Source organism: Equus quagga, chromosome 6, assembly GCF_021613505.1.
Source record: "Equus quagga isolate Etosha38 chromosome 6, UCLA_HA_Equagga_1.0, whole genome shotgun sequence".
NCBI classification, from domain to species: domain Eukaryota; kingdom Metazoa; phylum Chordata; class Mammalia; order Perissodactyla; family Equidae; genus Equus; species Equus quagga.
The window spans coordinates 22444879-22471074 of record NC_060272.1 but is presented as its reverse complement, the minus strand read 5'-3'; positions in this window follow the sequence as shown (position 1 = coordinate 22471074).

Sequence of the window (26196 nt, the reverse complement as noted above, 5' to 3'; positions counted from 1 at the left end):
AATCTAAAATCAGCATTTTATTGAAAATTGTAGTCTTTAAACATGATGTATTTGTAATTTTAACAAACATCTTAAAATATGCAAACTGCTATTTTTCTTATTGATGTTATCTTTTAAATACCTCTCTCATTTTTTATTTCTATTCCTTTTATCATATGAGCATGATGCCATTTTTAATAATTTCAAGTCTCATCTATTGCGAAGCATCCTGATCCCATACTATATTATGATATTAAATATGTTAGCCCAAATAATTTCATTTTTAATTCCCTCCATCACTTACGAAAAATGAAAATTGCAAGGTGTTGAAATTAGGAAAACCTATAACTAAATAATACACACTTGATGGTACTTGAATAGCTGGCAGTGTTTTATAGTTAAGAGACAGCAGAAAGTTAACTTTTTTACTGTCTTTCAATAGTCATTTAACTGAGACTACGTGTAGAGTTCTGGTCCTCAAGCAATTCACAATTTAATGGAGGAGACAGACAATAAGTGACAATTATAAAAGAATCCAGTTCAGGGAACAGTAAGCTTTGTCTAAGGGCCAGATAACAAATATTGTCAGCTTTACAGGCCATTCAGACTCTATGACCACGATTCAGCTTGGCTGCTAAGCACAAAAGCACCACAGACGACATGTAAATGAGTGAGCCTGGATGTGTTCCAATAAAACTTAACTTATGGACACAAATTTAAATTTCATACAATTTTTATATGTCACAGAATATTATTCTTCCTTTGATTTTTTTTCAACCGTTTAAAGATGTAAAAACAATTCTTAGCTCTCTGTACAAAATCAAGCAGTTGGCTGAATTTAGCAAAAAAATCTGTATTATTTTCCCATTGCCATTGCAGCAAATTACCACAAACATGGTGGCTTTAAACCACAGAAATTTATTCTCCCAGAGTTCTGGAAGCTAGAAGTTCAAGATAAATTTCAAGGTATTGGCAGAGCTATACTCCCTCGAGAGGCTTCAGGGGAGAATCTGTTCTTTGCTCCTTCCATCGTCTGGTAGGAGCTGGCATTTACTCCAGTCTCCCTACACTTTCCTGTGCACAGAGGTTTATCATGTGATCTTGCTGATGTTTCTGCCAGCAAGTTCTAGCTTGCACCAAGAGTCTCTTGGTGGTGGTCACTCTGGTTTGCTTTATACAAGAGAAAACATGGAAGTTTTCTTGCTGGACCTGATATATGAAATTATTTCTTTAGGGTAAAGAGGCAACTAAATATTCCAAACAATGGAGATAGCATGAGTATAGACACAGAGGTAAAATTAAAAAGTAAATAAATCAATAATAAAATTTAAAAATACCTTATGTGTTAGGGTCAGCCCAGTGGCGTGATGGTTAAGTTCATGCACTCTGCTTCAGCCGTCCCAGGTTCACAGATTTGGATCTGAGGCATGGACCTAGCACTGCCTGTTCATCAAGCCACACTGTGGTGGTGTCCCACATAAAACAGAGGAAGATTGGCACAGATGTTAGCTCAGTGACAATCTTCCTCACATACACACACAAAACAATAAAAAACACCCAGCATTGTGGCTATGGAAGAAGTTTAGTGCTTCTGGAGAAAAAAGTAAATGGAAGAGACTGGTGAGTTATGAAACTGGAAGAATAAAAATGTCAAACCATAATGATAAGCTAAGACTATCCAATTGTAGTGTTTTGGGTGGGTGGGAGGGTAGACGATGGGTTTGCACTTTGAATTTTACTACTATGACTTCAGTGAAGAAGACAGATTTGTAGATAATTCTGACCACATTTAATATCTCTTCAGGGGTCTGGGTGACAAAAGATGGAGCCTAGATTTAAATTAGGCTATTCTTGAAGTGCTTAAGAGGAAATGATGGATTTAGCGCATACATTATTTAGGAAGCCAAGCATACATGGCTTGAGCAATTGGTAGAGGGTAGTAAGCATTTGGGACAGAGTAATATATATCTCCTGGCATATAACTTGGGTGAGAATATATGATGGTGCATAACATATAGTAGAGGATTTAGCTGACTGTCAGGAGTGCAGCTGAGCCGGGAGAGAGCGAGCTGAGTTGTTAGATGTAGCCCATCAAAGTCATAAGTAAAAATAAAAAAGTTAAACCTTATCACTCACTACAAAGGCATAAGCAAGAACCTCAAACCAGAGAAAGCACTGACCCGCCCTGTTCCAGTTTCCCCCATGGAGCAGCGCACCAGTGGAGGGTCAGACAGATCCGCACAGACATGTGGGTCGTCTCACTTTGGGGGAGCTTGAATAAAAGGCTCTGGCAGTTATATTGATTGTAGGGTGAAGCGGAAGGGGAGGGCTAGGAGTGGAAAAATATTGGGAACTGAGTCTGAGAGAGGAAACGCGTTTTCAAGGTTTCCCCTCCCCCCCTTGATAAGCAAGCTTCAGTAGACGTGCCTAAGAAGACCTCCACCCAAAGCTTCAGGTAAAGAGGCCTAGAAATGAAGGTACCTGGGCCGGGAAGACGAATCTGCAAAAAGTATGACCAGCCAGGGCATCTGAGTCCCTGACCGCAGCTCCTTTCTGAGAGTGCCACGTGCTGGCTGTGCACCCAGCTTGGTGTGGAGCAGGCAGCTTCCTCTGGGAGGCCCGCCAGGGCAGGCCTTTGTAAACGCCTGTGGTCAGACCTGAAAAATCACATGTGAGTTTTTTAAACAGAAACCTGACTTCTTAGTGACCTATACTGTTTAGAAAAAATAATAATTTCAGTTTTATAAATGTTGGTTTTGAGGAGCCTGTGAGACAAGAACTTGTAAATATCTAACATAAAGGTGATTAGAACTTTATAGAGTAGAGGTAGAGATTTCAGAATTGTCAAATTTGTCATTAACTGAAACAAGAAAAGAAGAGAGCAATCACTCAAAAGAATGGATAAAGATGAGAATAGCAAAGGCAAAATCTTAGAGAAGAGAAATATTCAGAAGCTATTCGGAAGGAGATCATTGAGAAGATAAAGATGACATAAAGAAGTTTGAGTTTAGACACAGAAGCATCTTGTTACCATAGCACATAAACAGGTAATGTTGAAGGAAAAAGCTATACACAAACACATATAAAGAGAAAGAAGGGGCAGGTTCAGCCATAAGTAAGTAAAGTCAAAACAATGAGGAATATAATGTCATCAAACATTACAAACTCATCTATGAATATGCACAGGTTGAAAAAGATTGTAAAGTTCTAGCCAAGATAATAAATAGGACAATAAAAAAGAGATTTACAAAACTCTGCATGGGCAAGCCAGAATTCCATGTGCTGCCTTGACATCTGAGCCTCACAGGGCTCCGAAGGTTTGCCAGAAGTCCTCTCCTCTCCACAGATAGGCCCCCACTCAGCTGGAAAGGCTGTCCACCCAGCTAGTTCTCCTATTAGCAGGACCACCTGCATCCTATCTGGTCCTCAACCTTCCTGCCAGTCCACAAAATTATTTCAACAAATCAATTACATTCTCCTGTGGGAACCAACGGCACCCCACCCTCCTGTTAATACAAAGCTTGCCTCCACAGCCCCTTCTGTTTCACCCTGCTCTGGGCTGTAACCCCTTGTAGCCCTGCATTACATGTGGTGTCCTCTCTTGTGTTGTGAGTATATGTGACTAATAAACTTCTACTAACCTCATCTTTCCAGTGTTACATGTCCTGTGTTTGGCCATCTTGTACTATTTAGGATGGGAGAATCTTCCTTCCCCAACAGGGTGAATAGAATAGGAAATGATCAGAACAATTATATTCTGAAAGTTCATCTAAATGATAAGAGAATATTAGAAGGGGATTGAATTTGAATCATCTTGGAAATGATTGAGTGGAAGTGATCTGTGGTCCAAAGATTTTGACAAAATTTTAGGAAAAAGGAAAGATGATATAAATACACAGGGGGACAGAACAGAATTGGGCATAGTCACATCCCAGGAAACACGAAGGAGAAGTTATAGGAGTGATTCTTCCAGAGAAATTCTTCGGAGATATCCAAAGCAGGTTACGTACTTACAAATTTCTCTGTGAAATGGTTGCACCATTCACCATTGTCTCCCTCTCCCTGGCATGTGTGCATGTACACACAGACACACACACACACTCACTTGGGATGTGCATCACCGTCTTTAGAATAAAGTGAGAAAAATATCTCAAAATTACTCACTGATTTTTCTAGGAGAGTTGTTTTTTTCTATGGTGGGCATAGAAACCAGAGTACACCTCCCTTATTCGGCAATGGGATGGGGGTAGGTGTGTCTAACCTACCTGCTTAGTCATCCTAAAACATGGTGAGCCCATTCACAAATCACCCAAGTATACTGTTCTCAAGTCAGCTCATAAATTCAGGGAAAAATATATTGTAAAGTTCTCAAGACTATTGAAGAAAGCTAACAGCATAAAAGAGAAGAATTAGGTGAAAAGGAAAACAAAACACAACGAACAAAAACAATAGAAATTATCCGTGACAACCCAGAAAAAATAAGTTCAAAAATTACATAGTCTAGTTTTATTTTTCTTTTATTTTTCATTGTTAATGAAATCATTATTTTCTCTGAAAATTTTCGGGGTTTTCTCTCTATGATCATTACACTGAGATGTCAGGGGAAAGTTGCTAGGCACTATTTACAAGGCAGGTTCCTCCTTGTGCTTGGGTGTTGCTTTTCTTTTCGCTGGTTTTCATCCAGCTGAGGGCAATAGGCTCCCTCACTTCCCTTAGGTCCTCATGTAAATTTACCTTCTTCGTGAAGAGTTCCCTGGCCACTCTATCTAAAATTTCGACCTGTTTCCTGGACATTTTATATCCCCTTCCTGGTGTAATTTGTTCTCTTTAGAACATAACGCTGTTTATTATACTATATTTACCTTGCTTATTGCCTTTCTCTCCCACCAAAATATCAGCTCTTTAAGTATAGAGATATTTATCACTTTTAACATTATATTCCCAGCTCCTAGAGGAGTATCTGGCACAAGGTAATTGTTCAATTAATAATTTCCAAAGGAGTAAATCACTTACTTGGGAAAAAATGTAAAACAATTTATTACTTTATTTATTGTCTCCAACTCATTTTTTCTAAGCAAACGCTTTTTGATAGTTGGGGGATGTGGTAGTAGAAAAAAAGGAACTTGATTTAATAGAATAGGTGTAGAAGAAATGAGATGTGGGGACGGTGATAAAGTTTCTAGAAGGATACAAAAATAATAAAAAGAGTTGGATTTCAAATTTTAAAACCTGAGATGTAATAATATGAGGTAGTAATAAGACCCACAGATGATCTACCACGTGGTGATAAATCTTGAGAGCAATGGGGCTGAGGGAGCTTCAGCAGAATTATTGTTGTTCTGACGGTCAAGATGACAATATTAAGTATAACATGTATTAGAAAGGTCTATGTATTAGGCAGAGTCCTCCAGAGAGACAGAACCAAGAGGCTATAAATAGATACATAGAAAGAGATTTATTATGAGAATGGCTCATGAAAGTATGGCAGCCGAGAAGTCCTATGATTTGCTGTCTGATGTCTGCAAGTTGGAGGCTCAAGAAAGCCAGTGAAGTAGTCTCAGTGAGTGAAGCCCTCACTGGATTGGATGGTGCCCACCTGCATTAACGAGGGCAGTCTTCTTTACCAGCTTTCTGATTCAAATGCTAAGCATTTCCTGAGACACCCTCACAGACACACCCAGAAATAACATTTAACCAGCTATCCGAGCATCCCTTAGCCCAGCCAAGGTGACACATAAAATTAACCATCACAGTTTGCAATCGTATACTGAGAAACTGCACAGTTTTGAGTTTAGGGTATAACAGTGGTTAAAAAGAAAGATTGACAAACGCAAGGCAAGACTCCCCTTCTAAATGACTTGGTGTTATTAGTTTTTTGAGATCAAATCTTCAGTACTTGGATTCTAGATAGAAATCCAATTACTATACACTGGGAAAAAAACTGGAGCTTTGAACTAAGAAACAAAGGAAGAGATCAATTGCTAACTTGGATCACAGTTTGAAGTTTGGAGTTTGAAGCTGGGCACATCACAGTCATGTCCTCTATGTCTCCTACCTGAGGGATGGTGCAGGTGCAAAGATTTGCCTAGTTGTAAGAGACAGTGCATCCAAAAAGAGTTTATTTTCAAATAAATTTGTGAAACACTCCCTACCTGATCGACTCTCGGAACATCATAACACAATAGAGCAAATTAAAAGCTGTTTGAAGTTTGACACTAAAGCAGCCCGCTTTGTTGAACTTACTTTTCTCTGACTATATTTAATTAAAGAACCTATTATTGACAATATGTCTATTAATTTCCTGTGAAACTGGTGAGAAATGCTTTACTAAAGCAGACGGTGAGGATTGGGCTGTAAGCAGAGATAAATTGCCTCAAGTTGCTGAGAAAATTAAACTATTTGATCAGAAAACTAAGCAAGTCAACAATTTAATGTTTGGGCATTGATCCATTGAAATTCACTTTCCAAATTTTATTCTTTTTTATTTTTTTGACCTTTCCACCACTTTACATATTTCTCCCACCCCTCGCCCCCAGCTTCTGGCAACCAGAAATTTGTTCTCTGTGTCCATGAGTTGTTTTTATCATTGTTTTAGATTCCATACATAAGGGATATCATACTGTATTAGTCTTTCTCTGCCTAAGTTATTTCACTTGGCATTATGCACTTTAGGTCCAGCCCTGTTGTTACAAATGGCAAAATTTCACTCTTTTTTATGGCTGAATAATATTCCATCGTGTATTTATACCATTTTTTATAGTAACTAACATTTATTGAGTATCTACGTTTGCTAGACACTTTACTAACTACCTGATATGTCTTAACATATTTATTTTTTTCTTTCTTTTTTTTAATTTTTATTTTTTTCAGATGTACATCATATTTCGAATTCTGTGTACATTACATCATGTTCACCACCTGAACACTAATTATAGTGCATCCCCTCACATGTGACCCTAATCACCCTTTTTGCCCTCCACCCTTCCCTCTTCCCCAATGGTAACCACCAGTCCAATCTCCAATGCTATGTGGTTTTTTTTTTTTTTGTCGTTTTTATCTTCTACTTATGAGTGAGATCATATGGTATTTGACTTTCTCCCTCTGACTTATTTCACTCATCATAATACCCTCAAGATCCATCCATGTTGTCACAAATGGCCAGATTACGTCATTTCTTATGGCTGAGTAGTAGTCCATCGTGTATAAATACCACATCTTCTTTATCCGTTCATCCCTTGATGGGCACCTAGGTTGCTTCCAAGTCTTGGCTATTGTGTATAATGCCGCAATGAACATAGGGGTGCACATATCTTTATGCCTTTGTGTTTTCAAGTTCTTTGGATAAATACCCAGCAGTGGAATAGCTGGATCATATGGGGGATCTATCCTTAATTTTCTGAGGATACTCCAAACTGCTTTCCATAGTGGCTGCACCAGTTTGCACTGCCACCAGTAGTGAACAAGTGTTCCCTTCTCTCCACATCCTCTCCAACATTTGTTGTTTCCTGTCTTGTTAATTACAGCCATTCTGACCGGAGTGAGGTGATACCTCATTGTAGTTTTGGCTTGCATTTCCCTGATAGCTAATGATGTTGAGCATCTTTTCATATGCCTGTTGGCCATCTGTATATCTTCTTTGGAGAAATCTCTGTTCAGATCTTTTGCCCATTTTCTAATTGGATTGTTGGTTTTTTTGTTGTTGAACTGTATGAATTCTTTGTATATTTTGGATATTAACCCCTTATCTGATATGTGGTTTGCAAATATCTTCTCCCAATTGTTAGGTTGTCTTTTCGTTTTGTCGATGGTTTCCTTTGCTGTGCAGAAGATTTTTAGTTTGATGTAGTCCCATTTGTTCATTTTTTCTTTTGTTTCCCTTGCCTGGTCAGACATGGTACTTGAAAATATGCTGCTCAGACCAATGTCATAGAGCGTACTGCCTATGTTTTCTTCTAGAAGTCTCATGGTTTCGGGTCTTACATTCAAGTCTTTAATCCATTTTGAGTTGATTTTTGTGCATGGTGAAAGGGAATGGTCTACTTTCATTCTTTTGCATGTGGCTGTCCAGTTTTCCCAACACCATTTATTGAAGAGACTCTCCTTTCTTCATTGTATGCTCTTGGCTCCCTTGTCGAATATTAGCTGTCCATAAACGTGTGGGTTTACTTCTGGGCTCTCAATTTTGTTCCATTGATGTGTGCTTTTTTTGCCAGTACCATGCTGTTTTGGTTACTATGGCTTTTAGAATATTTTGAAATCAGGGAGTATGATACCTCCAGCTTTGTTCTTTTTTCTCAGGAATCCTTTGGCTATTTGGGGTCTTTTGTTGTTCCATATAAATTTTAGGATTCTTTGTTCTATTTCTGTAAAAAATGTTGTTGGAACTTTGATAGGGATTGCGTTGACTCCATAGATTGCTTTAGGAAGTATGAACATTTTAACAATTTAAATTCTTCCAATCCAAGAGCATGGAGTATCTTTCCATTTCTTTGTGTCTTCTTCGATTTCTTTCAACAATGTTTTATAGTTTTCGATGTAAAGATCTTTCACCTCTTTGGTTAAGTTCATTCCTAGGTATTTCATTCTTTTTGTTGCAATTGTAAATAGGATTGTATTCTTAATTTCTCTTTCTGCTACTTCGTTGTTAGTGTATAGAAACGCAACCGATTTTTGTACATTGATTTTGTATGCCGCAACTTGACTGTATTCCTTTATTATTTCTAAAAGTTTTTTAGTGGACTCTTTAGGGTGTTCTAGATATAAAATCATGTCATCTGCAAAGAGTGACAGTTTCACGACTTCTTTTCCAATGTGGATCCCTTTTATTTCTTTTTCTTGCCTGATTGCTCTGGCTAGGACTTCCAATACTATGTTAAATAAGAGTAGTGACAGTGGTGATCCTTGTCTGGTTCCTGTTCTTAGAGGGATAGCTTTCAATTTTTCTCCATTGAGAATGATATTTGCTGTGGGTTTGTCATATATGGGCTTTATTATGTTGAGGTATTTTCCTTCTATACCCATTTTATTAAGAGTTTTTTTTTGTCATAAATGGTTGCTGGATCTTGTCAAATGCTTTCTCTGCATCTATTGAGATGATCATGTGATTTTTATTCTTCATTTTGTTAATGTGGTGTATCACGTTGATACATTTGCGGATGTTGAACCACCCCTGCATCCCCAGAATGAAACCCACTTGATCATGATGTATGATCTTTTTAATATATTGTTGTATTCGATTTGCTAGTATTTTGTTGAGGATTTTTGCCTCGGTGTTCATCAGTGATATTGGTCTGTAATTTTCTTTTTATGTGTTGTCCTTGTCTGGTTTTGGTATCAGGATAATGTTTGCTTTGCAGAAGGAGTTAGGAAGCCTCCCCTCCTCTTCAATTTTTTGGAAGAGTTTGAGAAGGATAGGTATTAAGTCTTCTTTGAATGTTTGGTAGAATTCACCAGGGAAGCCATCTTGTCCTGGACTTTAATTTTTTGGGAGGTTTTGGATTGCTGTTTCGATCTCCTTACTGGTGATTGGTCCACTCAAATTTTCTACATCTTCTTGGTCCAGTTTTGGAAGGTTGTATGTTTCTAAGAATTTATCCATTTCTTCTAGATTATCTAATTTCTTGGTGTATAGCTTTTCATAGTATTCTGTTATTATCTTTTGTATTTCTGAAGTGTCTGTTGTAATCTCTCCTCTTTTATTTCTGATTTTATTTATTTGAGCCTTCTCTCTTTTTTTCTTGGTGAGTCTAGCTAAGGGTTTGTCAATTTTGTTTATCTTTTCGAAGAACCAGCTCTTGGTTTCATTAATATTTTCTATTGTTTTTTTAGTCTCTATTTTGTTTATTTCTGCTCTGATTTTTATTATTTCCTTCCTTCTGCTGATTTTGGGCTTTGTTTTTGTTCTTTTTCCAGTACCTTTGGGTGCACTTTTAGATTATCTATTTGGGATTTTTCTTCTTTCTTGAGGTAGGCCTGAATTGCTATAAACTTCCCTTGTAGAACCGCTTTTGCTGTATCCCACAGATTTTGGCATGTTGTGTTTTCATTTTCATTTGTCTCCAGGAATTTTTTGATTTCTTCTTTGATTTCTTCATTGACCCAATCATTGCTCAGTAGCATTTTGTTCAATCTCCACATTTTTGTGGCTTTTCTGGTTTTCTTTCTGTAGTTGATTTCCAGTTTCATACCTTTGTGGTCAGAAAAAAATGCATGGCATTATTTCGATCTTCTTAAATTTATTGAGACTTGTTTTGTGGCCTAATATGTGATCAATCCTGGAGAATGTTCCATGGGCATTTGAAAAGAATGTGCATTCTGTGGTTTTTGGATGGAATGTTCTGTGTATGTCTACTAAGTCCCTCTGGTTTAATGTGTCCTTTAAGGAGAGTGTTTCCTTATTGATCTTCTGTTTGGATGATTGATCCATTGGTGTAAGTGGAGTATTAAAGTCCCCTACTATTATTGTGTTACTGTCTATTTCTCCTCTTATGTCTGTTAATAATTGCTTTATATAGTTAGGTGCTCCTATGTTGGGTGCGTAGATATGTACAAGTGTTATATTTTCTTGTTGGATTGTTCCCTTTATCATTATGTAGTGCCCGTCTTTGTCTCTTATTACAGTTTTTGATTTAAAGTCTATTTTGTCTGATATAAGTATTGCTACCCCTGCTTTCTTTTCTTTGCCTTTTACATGGAATATCTTTTTCCATCCTTTCACTTTCAGTTTGTGAGTGTCTGTAGGTGTGATGTGTGTCTCTTGTATGCAGCATATACATGGATCTTGTTTTTTTATCCAGTTGGTCACCCTATGGCATTTGATTGGAGCATTTAGTCCATTGACATTTAAAGTAGCTATTGATAAATATGTATTTATTGCCATTTTGTCACTTTTTCTTTTTTGGGGTGTTTTAGTAGTTCTTCTCAGTTCCTTTCTTTTCCTCTTGCTCTCTTCCCTTGTGGTTTGACGGCTATCAAGTAATATGATATTTATATTATAAATATGATATAATATTTGGTAATATGTTTGATTTCTTTTGTCTTACTTTTTTTCCTGCTTGTTATAGGTTTCTGGTTTGTGGTTACCATGAGGATCCTATTTAATATACTATGCATATAGCAGTCTATATTGAGTAGATAGACTCTTTAGCTTGACCTCTTTCTAAAAGCTCTACTTTTTCACTCCCCTCCTCCCACATTATATGTTTTTCACATCATATATAGTCTTTTGTTTAGTGTGTATCTATCCATTACCCTCTTATCATTGAAATAGGTAATTTTAGTACATTTGTCTTTTAACCTTCATATTACCTTCACAGGTAGTTGATCTGCTGCCTTTACTATACTTTTACCTTACAAGTGATTTTATTGCCTGTTTTTTCTTGTTGTTGTTGTTCTGGGTTTTTCTGATAATTTTTTTCTTTTATCTCTATTTGTGGTCATTGCTTTCCCACTTAAATGAGTCCCTTCAGCATTTCTTGTAGAACTGGTTTCTTGGTGATATACTCGTTTAATTTTTGCTTGTCTGGGAAGCTCTTTATCTCTCCTTCCATTCTGAATCACAGCCTTGATGGATAGAGTATTCTTGGTTGTAGGTTTTTTCCTTTTAGCACTTTAAATATGTCATGCCATTCTCTTCTTGCCTGTAGGGTCTCGACTGAGAAGTCCGCTGACAGCCTGATGGGCTTCCCTTTATATGTCACTTGTGGCCTTTCTCTTGCTGCTTTTAGGATTCTCTCTTTGTCTTTAATTTTAGACATTTTGATTATAATATGTCTTGGTGTGGGCCTCTTTGGGCTTCTCTTGTTTGGAGCTCTCTGTGCTTCCTGAACTTGGATGTCTGTTTCTTTCCTCAGGTGAGGAAAATTTTCCTCTATTATTTCAACAAATAAATTTTCTGCCCCTTTGTCTCTCTCTTCTCCTTCTGGGACCCCTATAATCCAAATGTTAGCACGCTTGATATTGTCCCAGAGTTCCCTTAGACTGTTCTCATTCTGTCTAATTCTTTTTTCTCTTTTCTGTTCTGCTTGGGTGATTTCCTCTAAGCTTTGTCTAGCTTGCTGATCCGTTCTTCTGCTTCCTCTACTCTGCTATTGAGTCCCTCTAGTGAATTTCTCATTTCAAGTATTGTATTCTTCATTTCTGATTTTTTTTTTATATCTTCCAGTTCTTTGCTAATGTGCTCACTGTGTTCATCCATTCTTCTCCACGTATCTGTGAGCATGCTCATTATATTTTGTTTGAATTCATTGTCGAGGAGCTCGCTAGTTTCTGTTTCACTTAGTTCTTTTTCTGGGGTTTTGTACTGTTCCCTTGCTTGGAAAGTATTCCTTTGCCTCTTCATTATGTCTCTTTCTCTGTGCTATTTCTTTGTACTAGGTCAGTCGGGTATGTCTCCTGATCTTGGAGAAGTGGCCTTATGTATGAGATGCCTTATGAGGCCCAGCAGTGTGCTTCCCTCCCATCACCAGACCATAAGAACCAGGAGTGGCCCCTTTGTGGGTTACTTGTGTTCTTCTGCTGTGACAGAGTTGCTCCTACTGCAGGTACCCAGGGAGTCTGATCTTTCCTTCCCTGGTCAGCTGTTTGTAAATCCGATTTGGAGGGGCCTCAGCACTTTTGGCTACAAATCACCAGAGAGAAGGTTGACTGTCCTTTGGTGAAACAAGACGCACCTGGTGGGCTCTGGGGGCATCTTGGTGAGAGGAGGGTCCTCTCCAGAGACTGAGACATTGGTGGGGGCCATTGTTCTGAGCTGTTCCAGGCGTGGCACTCTCTTATTGCAGTTGTCCTCTTAATTGGGTTGGTATCCAGTGTAGTTGGTTGCTAGGCTCAGGGGCAGACAGTTTTGATAGGCCTGAGGCCAACAAGGCTGTTGTCAGTTCTTTTAGGAGTGCAGCTCAGTGGGGCTAGCCCTTGGCATGGAGTCCCTCAGTTGTTTCAGGCTTTGGAAGGTGGGGCTGATCCTTTTTATGGCTATTTGTGAAGCACAAGTCTTCTGCCACTGATAAGCCTCACCCCCCACTGGACCACATACACTGTCAACACAGTCCAGGTCCGTGCACACTTCTCAACCCCCTGGAGTGTACCCCAATGCCACACTGCAGAGGCCCCCACCTCTGCCCCAATGCCCCCCACAGTTCACCTGGTCCTCACACAAGCCCTGCCCCACAGAGGCAGACACCCTTGCCTGCCTGTAGAGGATCAAGGCACTCTGTCAAGGCAGGCTGAAAAGTAGCCTGAGGGCTTGCTCTTAGGTGGGGCCAGTCCCTAGGGTGGGTTGCCTGCCCTGGCTGAACTGGATTAAATCTGTGCTCTAGTGGGTGTGGCAGACCCCTGGGCTAACAGCCCAAGGGATGCACCTCAATGGCCCCCACCATGTCATATCAGCATGCCTGGAACAGCTCAGAACAATGGCCCCCACCAATGTCTCAGTCTCTGGAGAGGACCCTCCTCTCACCAAGATGCCCCCAGAGCCCACCAGGTGAGTCTTGTTTCACCAAAGGACAGTCAGCCTTCTCTCTGGTGATTTTAGGTTGCTGCAATGAGTGAGTTTGTGCGTGGGCTCTTTAAGACCTGGATCTTTTCGGCTTTCAGCCGACAGCTTTTCTGGGGTTGTCCTCACTGAGGTTAATAGCCAGCCAACCCAGACAGTAAGACCCCCATCTCAGTTGGGCTGAGTCCGAGGGATGGTTATAGCAGTATGTCCCCCGCTCTGGACCTCACTCCTCCAGGGAGGGCTCGTACCTTACGGTGGCTCCTGCCTGGCCAGCTGAGAAGCTTCACTACTCCCAAAGGTGGCTTTTTTCCTCTCCTGCCGGAGTTACTGCCTCTTCTGCTTTCGTAAGGACTGTCCCTCGTCATGGGGGTTCTTTTTATCCAGTTTTCAGTTTTAAATCCAGGGTGATTCTTCCCAAAATTGTTGTAACCTGGTTGTGTTTGTGGGAGGAGGCGAGTTCAACATCTGCTCACAGCGCCATCTTGATGAGATCTCTATACCACTATTTTTTATCTATTCATCCACTGACAGACATTTAGGTTGCTTCCATATCTTGATTATTATAAACAATGCTGCAATGAACATAAGAGTGCATATCTTTTCAAGTTAATGTTTTCATTTTCTTTGGATAAATATCCAGAAGTGGAATTTCTGGATCATATAGTAGTTCTGTTTTTAACTTGTTAAGGAAACTCCATACTGTCTGGAAGCTAAGGAGAGAGCCTTCAGGAGAAATCAACCCTGCCAGTACCTTGATTTTGGACTTGCACCCTCCAGAACTGTGAGAAATAAGTTTCTGTTGTTTAAGCCACCCAGTCTGTGGTGTTTTGTTACAGCAGCCTGAGCTGACTAATGCATACTCCAATGGTGTTACTTTCCTCTTTTACAGTCTGGGAGATCATTGACAAAACAAATTAGTTTGAGTGATTTGTATCTGTCTGAAATAATAGGCACTATTATATGTTGAATCTTTCTGGTAGGAAAGATTGTATATAAACGCTTCTGTTATTAAATCATTTCATCTTCAAAATGAACCAGTGAGTTAGGTAACACTATTTCCTTACTTTGCAAAGTGGAAACTGGATCAAAGAGTTCTTCAGAAACTCAACTAAGATCACTGAGTTTGGAAAATCTGGAATTGCATACTTGTAATTTCCAACTTAACTGTCCTTTAACATATTGGATATTTGGACTGGCTTTAAAATGTCTTTTTCTCACTCCAGCTGATAAATAGTGAATATCATTCAAGACAATCTTGAATACTTACTTCTCTACTCTAGTGAGTGAGTGATGCTGTAGTGGTGTTGGTTTTGCTTATATCCATATGATATATATGTCAAAATATTTAAAATTTTACACTTAAATAAGTACAATTTATTGCATGTCAATTATGTCTCAATATAGTTTAAAAAATATAGATGGAGGGGGCTAGCCCCGTGGTCAAGTGGTTAAGTTTGCACGCTTCACTGTGGTGGCCCAGGGTTTCACTGGTTCAGATCCTGGGTGCAGACAGGGCACCACTCGCCTGGCCACGCTGAGGCAGCATCCCATGTGACACAACTAGAAGGACTCACAACTAAAATATACAACTTGGTCTTGGGGGTTTGGGGGAGAAAAAGCAGAAAGAAAAAAAAGATTGGCAACAATTGTTAGCTCATGTGCCAATCTTAAAATATATATATATAGATAGATAGAGAAACACTATCCTATATACTCTCTCTAATCCTCTTTATCCATGATCCATTTATTCAACTACTATGTATAAGGTGAGACCCCAACTTTAGTCTGCAGCTCACAATTCCCTACTTAGCTACAGAGCCATATATGTAGTGATTTATTATACATTTATTATACTGACATTATAACTCTTAAACTAAACACTTTTTTAATCTTAGTATCTCAACCTGTCTCAGACAATATTAACATCAAGGATCTGGTGACTAAAGAAAAAGTTTGAGAAGAATGTCAAATCGTTCCTCTTCCATGTACCAAGAATTCTCGTATCTGAGTTTTGCATAGAAAATGTCCAGGATCTTGCCCTTAATCTCCTGCAATTACCTCTTCTCCCCTTAAATTTATTTTCAAAATATAATAAATGATTATTTCTTTTCTGAACTTGCCAGGCTCTTTTATGTCACATGCTTCAGTACAAGTTGTCCCAATTGCTTATAAATCTATCCCTTTTATTGTTTATAAGTCTTAATCCATGTTAGTGTCTTTATGAAGTTTTTTTCCATCTCCCTTACTGTCAGAGGAATTCCTTTTTCTGTGGGCTCACTGTATTAAATAAACATCATCATTACATTAAATACACTATTTTATCATATTTGTTAAAAGTCAAGAACTGAACTTTTCTTGAGGGCAGGACATGAGAAATATATTTTCATTTTTACATTCCTGGTGCTGAACATGGGGCCTGGCACATTCTTAGTGTGTAATGAATTGTGTGATGTGAATAAATGGACAAGATAATTGACCATCATGTACAATGCTCCTATTTGCCCAGAAAGGGTTTGCCTAGCTTGGATATTTTTCTCTTCTATAATCAAAAGACAGGTTTCTGAAAGCAGATGGCATATCTATTTATTTGGCAGGATGTACCAATCTTATTTGGTATCACGTTTAATAAAGTAGTGTCCAGAAAATATTTGTATAATAAATATTTATTGACCTATTGGGTTATTAGTGAAGAGAGACATGGGTCATAATGATATATCTCTGGTGAGCTTTCATTTGGTGGATGGTCTGACTAACTGAGGTGGACCAGGAAAATATTTATGGATCTGCACATAGATTAGGAGAAAATTTCTTGCCCCTCATATCTCATGTGCAGGAAAGTACTGCCCATACAAATTCTGCTTGTTTACATAACCACTGATGAATGAAGTTAACTATGCATAACTAACATTTGAATTAACTTAATGAGAAAGATGTTTAATAGATGAAATTGTGAGAGTCATGGACCATATCCACTTTTGGGAGTGGTACTAATATGTTATCTATTCTATATGCTGATATCCTTTATTTGTTTTGACGAATTCCTTCTTCATTCAGCTCCCCAAGATAAGTCGGAAGAGTTAATACTTCCTATTTCCAAGTGATGTATTTGGAGGTTGGTAAATGAACAAATCACAAAAGGATTTTGAACCTACCTATCCAAAGTGTTTTTTCTCTTCCTTGTCCTTTTTCTTCTCCTTATTATGATTAATATTGTTATTATCAATCTATTATATTAAAAGTCATAGTCTACCAGATTACCTTTTATGCATCTGTTCTCTGCATTTATTAAAAGCCTAAAGATATTAAATGATGCTTTAAATTGCATTTCACCATTCATTGCATATTTTAGAACTCTGCTGATTTTGAAATTTTATGATCTGCTTGTCATTTTCCACATTTTTAGCCAGATATCATTAGCCATGATTCATAGAAATAAATATTCAAAATATAATTTTTTAACACAAATTAGACTATAAGTTAAGACAGATATTTTAATTAAAATCTGAAATAATTCTAGATAATTTTATTAAGCAATATGCTACTTGAAATTTAAATAGCAAGACAGAATGTTACACATACACACTTAAATATACTCATACTCTTGTATACAGACACATATAACTCACAGACAGGGTAGAAGTTATTACAAAATAATTGTTCCTCTAAAATTTCCAATTGGCTTTGCAATTCTTGGAGTACTGTATTATGTGAATATATGTGCACATCCAATGAAGACACCACTCAGATAGATACCATTTGAAGAATTAATTGATCAAAAATACACCTCTAGTAAATACAGAATCATTTAGAGCATAGAAACTTACAGTTTTACCCTGAAATTTAGGAATAATAATGCTTTTACTGTCAATGTTATGTAATTCTGAGTAATTTTTACTGCTCTCAGGTCAATATACCTCATTGACCACAAAATATTTTGAAAGGAAGGATTAGGAAAGGAAGGAAAGTTGTTAGTATAAAAACAACTTAATCCCAGTGATGGACAGATAGTACATCTCACCAAACAATCCAACTACAGCCCAATATATGGGTTGAATTTTGAAGTTAGACGTGATCCCTTTGAAGTTAGGCGTGGCCAAATAACTAATTTTGAACAAGGAGTTGTGAACAGATACTGTCTTCTCATGCTGTGATAATTGGCAACATTCTAGAAGGGGGAGAGTGATTCAGCTGAGTAACAGTGACGAGCATCTTTCTTTCTCTGCAGCAGCCTGTGTGGGTTATGTCCTGTGAGAGACATAAAATATTTATTATGCTAAGGTGCTGCATTCTCAGTGTTGTTTTCAGCGTTGTTCTATCCTGAATAATTCAATCAGAAAGACAAGGATGGTGCTTCATGTTTTCCCTTTGATATTTTTATGCATCAGTGTAAACCACCTGTCTGCAGGAAATAACTTTTGTGGGGTTTGTTTTATTTTGTTGTGTTTTGATGTGGCATTTTAGAATGAAAATTAAGCCATTATACATTCATATACATGTACCCAGAGTATATCTCAGGTATGTGGACAAGTGCTTTGTTCAGATAAAAACATGGATTAATAAAATCCAGAAAAAATTTGACCAATGGTTTAATCACAAACTATTGAGAAATCACTCTCCTTGTCACCTCTCTATCAAGTGTGTATATGAGGGTTGGGACTGAGGACATGGAAAATAGAGTTGTGGACTTGGTTATTTAAAATTATAGAAAATTCTAGTCCCTTTTTTAATCTTGTTAAATGTTTGCTAACCTAGAAAACCGCAATGATTAATAGGTTGTCATTTTTCTGGGGACGTTGGAGTAATGCAGTCACATATTGGTAGCCTAAGGGGCTAATCCATTTCACATATGAGTTTGGTTTGACTTGGACAGTGGTAACTCGAACAATACTTTTAAGCAAACAAACAAGTAAACAAAAAACATTGTTCTACATTTTTAAAAAGTGCACATTCACTTTTTCTTCAAAAATTAGAAGATTCTTCTAAGACAACATTTGGCTGGAAAGCACTTGTACCCATTTCAAAGGGAATGAATTCTTCATTACAACAGTCTTTTTTTCTTTTTTGAAGATTGGCACCTGGGCTAACATCTGTTGCCATCTTCTTTTTCATTTCTTCTTCTTTTCCCCAAAGCCCACCAGTACATAGTTGTATATTCGTGTTGTAGGTCCTTCTAGCTCTGCTATGTGGGACGCTGCCTCAGCATGGCTTGATGAGCAGTGATAGATCTGCACCTAGGATCCTAACTGGGGAAACCCTGGGCTGCCGGAGCACACGAACTTAACCACTTGGCCACAGGGCCAGCCCCTACAACAGTCTTGACACCTTATCTTTTCATTCATATACTCAGCTGGCTTTAGTTAACCTTTCTGCTGAGCAACTGAAGAGATTCATCTCCTAATGCAGAAGGTAAATAATTTGAGTAGTAATGTGCATCATTTGTTGCTACAATTAACAATAACAACAGAATTTAATACTTCGTACCAGGACCCCAAAGACCAAAGAACTGTGTTAGATATTCCAGATATGGTTCAAATTTGTAACTTATTTTGAGATTATACCTTTATGCTAAACTGACAACAATATAAAGGAAGTGGGGAGAGATGAGAAGAATGAACATTTCAATTAAAAGAATGAGAAGCAAAGACTCAGAGATCTGTTTCAGACCATAAATCCAGATAATTAAGCCTTTGGCTTGATGAATGTTTAATAACTTAATCCAGTATCTATGCATATTTAGGTATACTTTTCTGATGACTTTAAATAAATTCATCAGACAGTTTGTCTTCAAGTTTTATAGTTTTAATGATAAAAAAGCAACAGAAGTATAAATAAAAGTGTTTTTTATACTCTGGAAATAGACTGAAATTCCTCTGCTCATGATAAATAAGAATGGAAATGTTAAGAGCTGGTCATTGTTCATTGCCTCAATCAATACCTTCATTCAATCAAATATCTGTTATATGCTTATTCTGTGAAAGGCTCTATGCTAGGAATATAAGTATATCACTGAGCAAAAGAGAAAATACTATACATAAGTCATTGATTCATGTATATCCTGATGTGTGGGGAGAAAATAAAGAATAAGTATCATGAATAAATAAAATAGCATGCTAAAAATAATAAATATTTTGAGGAGAGTGAATTGGATCAGGAATACTGGGATGAGGGCATAAGATGAGAAGCAAGTTGTCATTTTATTTTAAATAAGATGGAAAGGGTAGATTTCATTAATAAGGTGACATTTAGGCAAAGATCTGCAGGAAGCCAGAGTGTTAGCCAAAGGGATATTCAAAGGAGCATTCTTGACAAGGCAACAGCCAAAGCAAGGGGCCTCAGAAAGTATACTCTTGCATGTTCACGGAACATTAAGGTGACCGAAGTGGCTGGAAGGAGTAATTATGAGGAAAGTGGTAGGAGGTGAAGTTTAAGAGGTAATGGGAGGCTAATCAAGTAGGATCTGTAGTCCATTACAATCACTTTGGCTGTTTCTCTGTGTAAAATGGGGAATCACTATGGGGTTTTAGGTTGAATAATGACTTTGGCTGGTTCACAATATTAAAGTATCACTCTAGACACTCTCTTGAGAATGAACTGTAGGGTATCAAGGATAGAAGAAGTAGGCTACTATGATAATCTGGAGAAGGCTTGCTATTGGCCTGGACCAAGATGATCACAGTGATGGGCAAAGGTTAGAGTTCCGATATATTTTCACAGTAATGCCCACAGGATTTGCTAACAAACAGATCATGTTTTCTTTTCTTGTTTTTTTTATTTTCCATTTTTTTAATTGCTGTAACTTTGGATCATAACATTATATAGCTTTCAGATGTACATCATAATATATTTTGAATTCTGTGTAGATTACACCATGTTCACCACCCAAAAACTAATTATAGACCATCCCCTCACATGTGAGCCTAATCACCCCTTTTGCCCTCCCCCCTTCTCCTATGGTAACCACCAATCCAATCTTCATTATTATGTGTTTGTCATTGTTTTTATCTTCCACTTTTGAGTGAGATCATACGGTATTTCACTTTCTTCCTCTGATTTATTTCACTCACCATAATACCCTCAAGGTCCATCCATGTTGTCACAAATGGCCAGATTTCATCATTTCTTATGGCTGAGTAGGAGTCCATTGTGTATAAATACCACATCTTCTTTATCCGTTCATCCCTTGATGGGCACCTAGGTTGCTTCCAAGTCTTGGCTATTGTGTATAATGCCGCAATGAACATAGGGGTGCAAGTATCTTTATGCCTTTGTGTTTTCAAGTTCTTTGGATAAATACCCAGCAGTGGGATAGCTGGATCATATGGGAGATCTATCCTTAATTTTCTGAGGATACTCCAAACTGCTTTCCATAGTGGCTGCACCAGTTTGCACTGCCACCAGCAGTGAGCAAGTGTTCCCTTCTCTCCACATCCTCTCCAACATTTGTTGTTTCCTGTCTTGTTAATTATAGCCATTCTGACCAGAGTGAGGTGATACCTCACTGTAGTTTTGGTTTGCATTTCCCTGATAGCTAATGATGTTGAACATCTTTTCATACGCCTGTTGACCATCCATATATCTTCTTTGGAGAGATCTCTATTCAGATCCTTTGCCCATTTTTTAACTGGATTGTTGTTTTTTGTTGTTGTTGAGCTGTATGAGTTCTTTGTATATTTTGGATATTAACCCCTTATCTGATATATGGTTTGCAAATATCTTCTCCCAATTGTTAGGTTTTCTTTTTGTTTTGTTGATGCTTTTCTTTGCCATGAAGAAGATTTTTAGTTTGATGTAGTCCCATTAGGTCATTTTTTCTTTTGTTTCCCTTGCCCGGTCAGATATGGTACTTGAAAATATGCTGCTAAGACCAATGTCAAAGAGTGTACTGCCTGTGTTTTCTTCTAGAAGTTTCATGGTTTTGGGTCTTACATTCAAGTCTTTAATCCATTTACAATTGTAACAAAAATAATAAAATAACTAGGAACAAACTTAACCAAAAAGGTGAAAGATCTGTACACCGAAAACCATAAAAGATTGTTGAAAGAAATCGAAGCAGACACAAAGAAATAGAAAGATATTCCGTGCTCTCGTATTGGAAGAATTAACATTGTTAAAATGTCCATACTTCCTAAAGCAATCTATAGATTCAACACAATCCCTATCAAAGTTCCAACAGCATTTTTTACAGAAATAGAATGAAGAATCCTAAGAGATATATATGGAACAACAAAAGATCCCAATAGCCGAAGGATTCCTGAGAAAAAAAAAAAAAAAAAGCTGGAGGTATCATACTCCCTGATTTCAAAATATTCTAAAAGCCATAGTAACCAAAACAGCATGGTACTGGCACAAAAACAGACACACGGATCAATGGAACAGAATTGAGAGCCCAGAAGTAAACCCGCACATTTATGGATGGCTAATATTCAACAAGGGAGCCAAGAGCATACGATGAGAAAGGAGAGTCTCTTCAATAAATGGTGTTGGGAAAACTGGACAGCCACATGCAAAAGAATGAAAGTAGACCATTCCCTTACACCATGCACAAAATTCAAGTCAGATCATGTTTTTGAAAGGGAGAAAACCAAGATCTCCATTTTTACTTAAACAAGTGTAAGAATGGAGTTGCCATCAAGTGAGAGGGGGAAACTTTTAGGTAAAGGAGGATGAAGAGGTTTCAAGGAAGAAACTCCAGAGTTGGTTTTGGACATTGATGGATATCTATTATGCATGGATATGAACTGGCTAGGTGGAGTTGAAATTCAAAACAGCAAACTGGTCTGGGAAAAAAGTTTGAATATCAATGGCACATAGGTGATATTTAAAGACAAAATTTGATGAGAGTGCAAGATGAAATTGTCTAGACAAGGAATAAGAGAGGATCAAGAGCTGAAATCTGGAATAGTCCAACATTATCAGATGAGAAATCCACAGTTATTGAGAAGGAGTGATTTCTGAGATAGGCATTGTGTTAGTTTCCTGTGGCTTCTGTATCAAATTACTACAAATGTGAAGGTTTCAAAAACAGAAATGTATTCTCTCAAAGTTGTAGAGATATTAAGTTCAACACCTGTTTTGTTGGGGCACATTGCCTCTGGAGGCTCCGGAGGGAATCCTTCCTTGTCTCTTCTAGCTTCTGACCGGGTTCCTTTGCTTTTGTCCACATCACTCCAATCTCTGCTTCTGTCTTTACATCACCTTCTTCTCTTCTGTATGTAACAAATATCCCTCTGCCTCCCGCTTATAAGAATATCTGTGATTGGGACCCTTGACCTCATCACATCTACAAAGACCTTTTTTCCTCACAAATTAAAATTAATAGATTCCAGGAATTAGGAATTGATATCTTTGGGTAACGGCTATTCAGCATAAAAATAAGTGTGCTGTATCAATTACAGCAAAAATTAAGCTGAAAACAGAAAATCACCCATTAAATTCAATAGTATAGACATTGTATGTGTTCTTGAGCAGAGAAGTTTAAGTGTAGTAGTTGGGCAAGGTCCTGAAGGAAGTAGAATTATGAGAGAAGAGGAATCTAACACAGTATTTTCAAGGAGTTTTGCTGGAAAAGGGAATAACCCAATTGGAAGTAAACCGAAAGGTAAACTTGGGCAAGATTTTTTTTAAAGATGAAAGAAATGTGATAGACGTAGAGAATGGGGATTGATGACGCTGAAAAAGGGATGAGAATATCAGTGTTGATGTTTTTTACTGGGTGTCATGGTTTGAGAGCCCCTAGAAATAGACCTTAAAATAAGAATGAGTTCACATAGTTTATTTGAGTGATGAAGGAGTCGGGGAATGAGCGACAAGGAAAGGAAGTAAGCCAATAAGTGTGTGTTAGGAGATTACCAACGTGAGGAATTAGTCCTCAGTACTACTAAGCCCTCTAGGAGATTGTGTGGAACATAACTCAGGGTTTTCTCTCTCAAAGAGCAGGAAAGTTAAGGTAATTTATTCACCAACTCCTGTCTGTCATTGGGTGAAGGCTGTTCCTGGGAGTATTAATGCCACAGCACTTCTGACCTGGCCTACGTTCTGTCTGAGCATCTCCCTACAGATGCTGTCCTCAGGAAGAGAGTCACAGGTGTTGGAAATAGGAATTCTTGATTGTGTGTGAGCAAAACTGTGAATCAAGGGCCTATAGACAAGGTACCAACACGGACTCTACAGAAAGGGAGATAGAGATGGGGATCAAGTGCTCAAAGATCGGCATATTCCCTTTGCGTATTTGTTTAAAAGCTTTCACATCTCCTATTGAGTATCTGTATATCTACCAATCTAAATCTATATTTATATATTTAAAATTGAAAGCAAAAGAGAAATTAGATAAATTAATTCACCGAAGCCTAGAGGAAGATATCGTTTAATCCCTATATGTATTACTTTTCAAATAAATGTCAATGACGGCAGTTATAAAAATTGTTCCAAAGCATAACAAACTTTATATGGCACAAGAGACTAGTGCGTGATGTATTTTTTTATAAATATGGTAACCAGAACCTTTGTTTTGTTTAAACAGCAAAAATATTTTTTCAATATGTGCCAAAGAAGTATCTTAACCCTGGAGACGTGCTTCTTATTTTTTTTTAACTTGCCTGGATGATTTAACCTTTGCTGGAAAAGAAATGTTTAATTTATGTCCAAGTTATTTGAATGAGGAACAGCATTATCTCCCTTAGATAATTTTAGCACACAAGAAGATGGACGGATTTTTATTACCATCTGTCTTTGGGAATTACAATGAAATTAAATATTGTTTGTTTTCATCAATAGATTTACTAAGAAAGAATGTCAGGAATTATTTATGGCAAAATGAAATGGGCCTATTAGCCCCTTTCCATTTCTATGTTTTGTTTGTTTTACATGTGAAGACAATTTCCTTGAAACTGATTGGTTATTAACAAACAATTCAATATATTGTGTTTTATAAATCTATTGAAAGAAAAGTGATTACATCCTTCTAGCCTTTAATAGATTTCAAAGTGGCCAACATTCACAATACTAAGAGACTCAAACAATAAGTATATTCAGTTTCTAAACTTTGCCTTTTATATATTTGAGAAAAGATAAATGTGTATTTGTGAACGTGAGAACATATTTTGAAGCATTATAGCCAATATCTATAATGCCAGAGAATATACATCTACTCCTGAGACTCTACCCTTTGGAATTTAGTCCAGTAATCACCCAAACCACAACTTTGTCTCTTAGTTTTACCTTCTCGCTCTAACAAAAACATAATTTTCCTTTGAGAACACCACTTCTTCTGCAATTCTCTTAGGCTCTGTTTTAGTTTCCTAAGGCTTCTGGAATAAATTGCCACAAAATGCGTGGCTTACAAAAATAGAAATTTATTATTAGAATTCTGGAGATAAGAAGTCTGAAACCAAGATGAGAGCAGGACTTTCCTCACTCTGATGGCTCTGGGGAAGAATCCTTCCTTGCTTCTTCCAGCTCCTGGTGGTTGGCAGTAAATTGTGGCATTGCCTGTCTTGTAGGTGCATCCCTCCATCTGCCTCCATCATCAAAGTGACTTCTCCCTTTGTGTCTATGTCTCTGTCCCTTCTTCTCATAACTACATCAGTCATATTGGAATAAGGCCCACCCTAATGACTTCGTCTTAGCATAATTATATCTGCAAAGACCCTATTTCCAAATAAGTTCACATTTACAGGTACTGGGGGCTAGGATGTCACCTAATTCTATCCTTTTGGGGACACAATTCAACTCACAACAGGCACTGACTGTTTTTATGTTTAGTTTAATGATGTCTACTATAGAGTAATATAGATTTTCTGTCACAGCTCTAGTAACACAGGATTGGGAAGTGCCCTCCTTCTGACAATCACTTTCAGAACTTTCTGCTTCCAGTTGTCAAATAAAAATGGCAAGTAATAGGATATATTGGAGTATATGAGGAAGCCATTTTGATGTAAACCTAATTCGGCCTGACCTTGTCTTTCCAAAAGGGCCTGACCAAGGCTGTTGAGCATGCATTGTATATCTGCTTTAGAGATTCCCTATGGCAAGAGCAAAAGGCCCTTGAGATAAAGGTGCAACTTCCCTCCCCCTCCCAACGTTGGCATCTCCTTAAGGATTAAGCATCTTTCCTTAAGCTAGAAACTGATTGCTGCGCTCACCTGTGACCGCCCAGCTCGAGACAATAGACTTGCCTCCTGCTACACCCACGAAGATAGCAGAGCCACTACCTGCTGTGTCCATCAAGCACTGTGCAGACAGGGCAATCTTGTGACTATTGTGGGAGGGACATTTCAATCATATGTAAAGCACCCTCTTTGGGGGTATATAACCATTCTGTACACCTCATTTCTTTGGTGCCCTTTCTTCCTTCAGGAAGAAAGGCCCCGGGCCATGGTCCTCAGATTTCAGCTCAGAATAAACTCACCCAAATTTTCATTTACAGATTGGTCATGGATTATTTTCGTCTACACAATTTACAAACATGTAGCCTTGAATTTTATGTCATCTCATTATAGCATCCAATACCTTCTTATTCCTTGATGATTTTAACTCACTGTAGTATCTCCAAATCTACTTTTCCTAAATCGTGGTGATTTCTGTCCCTATGTAGAAGGTCCTTCCAACAGTCTGGACTCTTAGCTCCTCGAATTTGTCTCATCCTATGATCTTTTCCTTTGTCCCATCCAATTATTTCTTGGTCATACTCAAAACCTTTGTCTTTAACAATGGCAGCACATTGT